We start from the raw sequence: 5,589 nt of genomic DNA, 5'->3' as shown, positions 1-5,589 counted from the left end.
GTGCCCTGTTGGTTACAGTGTTTACTTCCTTTTTAATTATATTTTTATTAAATATTTGTTTATTTGTGAAAAATACTTTGTCATTTAAAATATAAGCATGTTTATTTTACACATTTATTTTTTAATCCATTTTCAAATGATTCCAAATTTCTTAAATATTAAATAAAATAAATAAAATTATATTGGCTTTATATCCGCCATCGGCCACCCTGCTTTCCAAAATATCGGCATCGGCTGTCAAAAAACAATATCGGTCGACCACTAGTTAAAATGCCTTAATGATGCAATTTTTTCTTACAAACACAGAGCTGGTCACTTCACAAGATGTTAACTGATGGACTGGAATCATGTGGATTATTGTGATGTTTTTATCAGCTGTTTGAACTCTCATTCTAACAGCACCCATTCACTGCAGAGGATCCATTGATGAGCAAGTGATGTAATGCCGAAATGTCTCCAAATCTGATGAAGAAACAAACTCATCTACATCTTGGATGGTCTGAGGGTGAGTACATCTTTAGCAAATTTTCATTTTTGGGTCAACTGTTCTTTTAACTTTAGGCTAAAAATGCCTAATAGAGAACAAGAAGCCAAATGGAGAACAAGCAAATAAGAAGGGATCCCAATGGAATACTAGTGGTAAGCAAGCACAGTGAAACGATTATGCAATTCCAGCTGACCTGCCATAATCTCTGATCTATAAATATGGAAAACAGCTGTAAGACGAGATAAGATACAAACTTATAAATTTTTTGCAGACTAAATTCTCCACTCAAAACTACACAGATGGTAAGGTATGCACTTACGTGCTCAAGTACGTAACCCCATGCTCAAATGTCACTTGCTGATATCACAGCTATTTCACGAGTTCACACTTACATATAATTAGATGAAGTATAGTAATGCGTATTTGGCGCGCTGTCCGGGGAAGGGCTCCGAGCTCGGGAATGGCCCAAACCCAGAGTACTCCACCCGTATAAGTGTAGTTACAATTTGAAGTGAGGAGATGGGGCGGTGGAGGGATGCTGATAAACCGTCGATGGATAGAGGTAAGTCTGCTGTATTTATACCTCTTGGTGTTGATTAACTTGAGTGCGCTCCTCTTGTGTTAATTAGGCTAAGTATCTGATGTGCTCCTCCCGAACTTTGTTAATAAAACATAATTTCACAAGTTCACGCTTACATATAATTAGATGAAGTATAGTAATGCGTATTTGGCATGCTGTCCGGGGAAGGGCTCCGAGCTCGGGAATGGCCTGAACCCAGAGTACTCCCCAAAAAACAAGAAGATGCCTGGTTGGCAGGCTGGAAGAGCCTACGTACTCCGATGGGAGCGGCTTATGGCGTTGGATGAGTAGGCCCTACCGGCTGCTGGTATGGAACTATGTGGTTTGGGGCGCCCGGTCGGGATGGCTCGTGCCGATGCTCAACGGTAGCAGCTCATGCGTTGGAATGGGTGAGCCCTGCCGGCCGGTGAAGGAGGAGCAGCGTGATTGTAGGCCTGACCAGGAGGGCCCGAGTTGCCTTTGACGGGAGTAGTTCGTGCCATCGGCGGACGGGCTCTACCGGCAAGCCCCTGCTGATCGATGGATAGAGGGTGAATGACTGACCGAGAGGGCCCAGGAAGCCTCCGACTGGAGATCAATACTCAGGACGTCGGACGAGTGGGTCCTATCGGCTTGGCAAGGTAAAAAGACTTTGGGACGTTCGGCAAGGAGAACTCTTGCAACATCAGACGGGAGATCAAGACTCACGGCATCAGACGGGTAAGTCTCGCTGGGCGGGGAGAGAGAAAAGGAAAACCCGACTAGGAGGGCTCTCGCAGCATCCACCAAGACTCGCTGCATCAGACGGGTAAGCCTCGCCGGGCGGGGAGAGAGAAAAGGAAAACCCGACTGGGAGGGCTCTCGCAGCATCCGATGGGGTATCAGACTCAGAACATCGAACGGGTAAGCCTCGCCAGGCGGGGGGAAAAGACTTGAGGTTAGCTGAGAGGGTTCTGACAGCGTTCGGCGGGAGGTCGAGACTCATGGCGTCAGATGGTTGAGCCAAAGTTAGGGTTGCATGGCCGGAAGGCTTTCGCGGCATCCGACTGGAGATCAATACTCACGGCATTGGACGGGTAAGCCTTGCCGAACGTAGGACGGAAAGGTAAAGTTGTGTGGCCGGGAGGTTCTCGCGGCATCCGACGGGAGGTCAATACTTATGGCATCGGGCGGTTAAACGGACGGGTATTTTCTATCTTCTGCTTTGCAGAAAAAAGTTTGTGGTACGTATACAAATACCCCCTCCATAGGACAACGCAAGCTCGGCTATGATTGACAAGTAATCATTGAGTTTGCATCGCCTGTGGGGGAAGGCTGAACAAATGATCTCTGTGAACCGACTGAATGCAATAGTGAACTCGGAAAAAGAAAGTAATCATGATGAAAGGGGATTTGGGTTTTTTAAGGTGACTTGAGAAATCCCCGCAGTCTATTTGACGGTTTGAGTCGGAAGTGGGCAGGAGGGAGAGAAGTAAAGAAAGATCGATGTCCGCACCTGCTAATATCTACACTCGGATGTTGTGAGCCGCTTGGGGAGGTTCCGAGGCGACAGTGTTTGGTGGGACGGGCATTGGTGTTGCGGTGTAAAGCGAGTATTGTGATTTCACTTGGAGGAGAGAGCTGAAGGGGACTGGGGGCGGGGCTGTGTTTGACAGCGAGTGCGGCCAAGCGCTTGCTTGGGCTGCGAGCCCCAAGCTGAAAGTAGCGGGCGGCGGGGCTGTGTTTGGCGGCGGGTGCGGCCAAACACAGCCCCACCACCCGCTACTCCGAGCTGAAAGTGGCAGGTGTGGCTGTGATTGGCCGCTTGCTTGGGCTGCGGGCCCCGGAAAGGGGGAGGGGTAAGAGGTGGCTGGTGGAAAATGTTGAAAAGTTTGTGCCTCTGCCGCTTGAGGAGGCAACCTTGCGGGTACTGGTGGCCGTGGAAAAGGCACGGGGTTAGGAACAACTTGACAAAAAGTTTGGGAGGCTGAGGGGGGACCAGCAGGTTCGGCTGCAAACGGATTTGCCGAAGGAGGAGCCGCGGTGAAAGGCTGGGCTGCTGATGGCCTGGCACCACGGCTTGATGATCGCAGAGAGCTGGATCTTGCGCAGGAGGAAGACGGTGGAGTTGGGCGAGGCATGTCTGAAGGTTTGCCTTGCCTTTTGGCCGCCTTTGGGGCTGGGGTGGACTCAGGAGAAAGGTTAGCTGGTTGCAGATTTGTGTACAAGTCATATAACTCTGCTTGGTAACACTTTATAATAACTGCACACTATGAATCATTAGTTAAGCATTAGTAAATAGTAAATTCATCCTTTATAAAGCATTGTTCCAACATTAATAGGCATTAGTAAGAAGTTTATAAATACAGCTATAAATGTTTTGTTCTTGAGCATATCTAAATTAGACACACCTGAACCAGCTAATCAAGCTCTTACTAGGCATACTAGAAACCTCCAGGCAGGTGTGTTGAGGCAGGTTGGAGCTAAACTCTGCAGGACATCGGCCCTCCAGGACCGAGTTTGGGCACCCCTGATTTAGACACATGATAATAGTTGCTCAGTGTGTTAATAACCGCTTTATTGACACATATTCCTGCTGTAATTCATGATTAAGTCAGGTTGTATATAAAACATTTAATAGTTGCCAGCCATCTATTTTTGTGAGCTCATCTTAAGTGAGGACTATTTATACCTTGTAAAGCATTTACAAAGGAGATTTAAAGGATCATTTATCTTCCAAACAGAAAAGTTAAACACAACACAGAGGGATACAGAACACAGAAATATTGTTTCAAGATGCAAAAAATGAAACTGTACAGCTGTACACTTGACAAAAAAAGAAAAATAAGCCTCTGCAATTTCATAGAAAAAAAAAATTAAAGTGTACAGTTGTACAGTTTCATTTTATTGCATCTTGAAATAAATATTTCTGAGTTCTGTATACCTCTGTGTTGTGTTTGTTTATTTTTTATTTATTTATTTTTGTTAGGAAGATAACGGAGCCTTTAATCTCCTTTGTAATAGATGTGCTTATAAATCAAGAGCAAGGCATTTATAGCTGTATTTATAAACTGCTTACTAATGACTATTAATGTTGGGACAAGGCTTTATAAAGGATGAACTGACTATTTAGTGCAGACTGTGCAGTTATTATAAAGTGTTACCCTCTGCTTTGTTTAACTTGCATGAAGGCTGGACGTCGGAGTTGGTCAGCGCTTGCCTCAGACTCGACACAGTCCACTTCCCTATGGGCGGAATCGTTGGCCTGGCCAAACGTTAGGAGGACGTCGGGGAGTCGGCTGGGGTTCTCGCTGGAGGTGGCGAGGGTAGGCCTCGGAGTCTTGGGAGGCGAGTGGCTGCTCGAGCCGTACGGCGCCCACGAGATGGGGCCTGGGGCTTGGTTGCGGTGCCACGCGTGGAAGGAGTGGTCCTGGGGCCGGCTGGTTGCGGCAATGGGACCGGAGGAGAGTCGGAGTCAGATGGGGAGATTTGTTTTTGCGACATAGTAGCAGACGGGCGAACCAAAATGCTGATAAACCGTTGATGGATAGAGGTAAGTCTGCTGTATTTATATCTCTTGGTGTTGATTAACTTGAGTGGGCTCCTCTTGTGTTTATTAGGCTAAGTATCTGATGTGCTCCTCCTGAACTTTGTTAATAAAACATCATTTATTAACACTGTTAGTCACCAGGGGATTCCCACTGACAGTGACCTGATTCTCACTCATTTATCTGTTTGAACAGACCTGCATGGACAGGAAGCATTCTTAGCATGACTTTTTGACATCATTAGTAATGCTGGGCAAGTAATCAAAAATATTTTCTATTATTATTTTGTCTTCCAACTATTATTGCGTTCCATGTTTATGTCCATTAAATTTTATTTTGCCATTAATAAATTTAAATTATTAACTAAAAATGACATGTACTCTGCATATAATACTTGATATTATCAAGTAAAAATATGCATATCGCTGTGCACAAACCACAAAGTCTTTGTGTTTTCATCTGTAGGGCTACTAATTCTCCAAATCCTTTTACCCATGACAAAATGTCCTGAGTACAACTCAACTGAGTCCTGAGGATATAACTACCACAGTGGTTATGATATAACAAGCTTTACCCTCCTCCATCACCACCATCTAGGGCACAGGGCACAAGTACACCCATTCACAGATAAATTTAACAACACTACTAAAATACACAAAACAGCATGTAATTTACTCAATATCTGTAAAATTACATTTTACAAAGCCATCACATTCTCTAGTTGCAATGATTTGTTAAAGGGGTCATATGATGCTTTTTTAAAGATCATTATTTTCGTTTTGTATTGCCAATTCTTCATGATCAGTTTTTTTCAGATTGTTCCAATTTTCCCAAAATTGGTTTGTGTCAATCTCTTTCTCTCTCTCGCTCTCTCTCTCTTTCTCTCTCTCTCTCTCGCGCGCTCTCTCTCTTTCTCTCTCGCTCGCGCATACACACACACAATGTGCAAAACTCCGCATTTGAACAGTCAATAGCAAATACTTAAACTAATAACAAAACAGTAGCTGATTCAGAAG

General features: G+C 44.9%; 1 protein-coding gene across 3 annotated transcripts in view; it reads right to left on the bottom strand.

The window, feature by feature from the left end:
• Nucleotides 1–5,589, bottom strand: part of LOC107686302 (mothers against decapentaplegic homolog 3-like) — a 27,428-nt gene that overhangs the window by 19,561 nt on the left and 2,278 nt on the right. The gene's annotated exons all lie outside the window — the stretch shown is intronic.

The sequence above is a fragment of the Sinocyclocheilus anshuiensis genome, unplaced genomic scaffold, assembly GCF_001515605.1.
Source record: "Sinocyclocheilus anshuiensis isolate Anshui unplaced genomic scaffold, SAMN03320099.WGS_v1.1 scaffold481, whole genome shotgun sequence".
In the NCBI taxonomy this organism is placed as follows: Eukaryota; Metazoa; Chordata; class Actinopteri; order Cypriniformes; family Cyprinidae; genus Sinocyclocheilus; species Sinocyclocheilus anshuiensis.
The sequence above is the reverse complement of the archived record's forward strand: the minus strand, read 5'-3'. Positions and strand labels throughout refer to the sequence as shown.